Source organism: Pinus tabuliformis, chromosome 3_2 (assembly GCF_031772625.1).
Source record: "Pinus tabuliformis cultivar Carrire ecotype Pingquan chromosome 3_2, CPIR1, whole genome shotgun sequence".
Lineage (NCBI taxonomy): Eukaryota > Viridiplantae > Streptophyta > Pinopsida > Pinales > Pinaceae > Pinus > Pinus tabuliformis.
In genome coordinates, this window is record NC_142302.1 from 856,198,036 (window position 1) to 856,199,452 (window position 1,417).

The 1,417-nt window shown below is 36.8% G+C and overlaps 1 pseudogene; it reads right to left on the minus strand.

The window, feature by feature from the left end:
- Positions 1-624: 624 nt before the first annotated feature.
- LOC149183364 (uncharacterized) lies at positions 625-1,188 on the minus strand (annotated as a pseudogene).
- Positions 1,189-1,417: the final 229 nt, after the last annotated feature.

Below are 1,417 nucleotides of genomic sequence, written 5' to 3' on the forward strand. Positions count from 1 at the left end.
AAACTTGTTTCTCACTTTCCTTGTGAATGAATTCTCTCATAATTAGCTTCTTAATTTACATCATAAACAAGCAAACATTTGGTGGTTTTTTCCCTCTGGGTTTCTAGGTGAAAACAATAGTGTGAAAATTGTGTGTTTCTCATGTGATTGGTTGTATGAACATATGAATACTTAAGCTTGTTTCTCACTTTCCTTGTGAATGAATTCTCTCATAATTAACAAGAAATAAAAAGGATTGTTTGATTTTCCTCTGTAATAGGAAATTGTTGATATCTTCTCTGCGTTTGGCTTTTAACTCCTTAAATATATGAATGCCATATTTTCTTTCTATTGAAAGCTTTCCAGCGGGGTTTACGTAGGCACTAATGCTTCTGGAAATTTATTGCAAGGATTTAACGTGTTTCCATGTTAATGTTATTTTGGGCAGAGACAAAGCTATTTCGTTTGATTTTCCAAGGATTTAAAACATTCTAAGTCCTCATTAAAGTCTTTAATGTAGCTGTCAAAGGGTACAAAGGAGGCAGAGAGATAATGCCGTTGGAAATTATTCTTGCAAAAGACAAACATTATTCAAAACCAAATTCCTTAAGGATAGCTGCCCCAGGTTTTTCACTCTTGAAGCCATTAACGATAAGGTGAAGCTGAAGAATCTGATGCAACTCCAAAAAATCTCAACCCTCAAGCCCAACATGCTTGCATAAGAAAATCCACTTCAACTTCTGTCATAACTACCTCCTGTCTCTGTCTTTGATTGTGTAGAATATTCATTGCCCGTGAAATAATGTAGCATGGTAGAATGAATCCAACAGTTCTTAAGAGGAGTGTGAAGAATGTTGAAACATCCTCATCTCTTCTAGCACTAGCTATGGCTAGGGCATGATGTAGAAGTAAAAGGGCCATGAAAATTAAAGTTGCAGACTAGCAACATGCAGCACCACTTGAATTTCCTGTTGTGTATTCATCATATTCAGCTTCTGAAAGGTGATGTTATGCTGCAGCCATAGCCATCACACGAGGATCATCTAGGTCCAACTAAGATCCCCAGTTTCCACTGATATCAATGGCAATGCCACCAAAATGAGGATGTTGAGGTGTTGTATACCCATTTTTGTAAGTCTGTTGGCAGATCTCACACGTAGTGTCTCCTTTCTCATTGTACCATCATTCCACACATTTACGATTGAGCATTGATCTCTTTTATTAGTGACATCAGAGAGGTCCAAGTTGATCAAATCTGTCAGTAGAGACATCTTGGATGTACAACAAAATCATAGACTCCCTCACAAGTTTAATCTTACAAGAAGTGAAGGACTTTGATCTACTATTTCAAAATAAAAGCCATTGAAATAAGAATTTATAGCAATTGGTGCAAAGGGTGATTTCGTCATCCTCGCATGTATTGTATTCTGCCTATGGA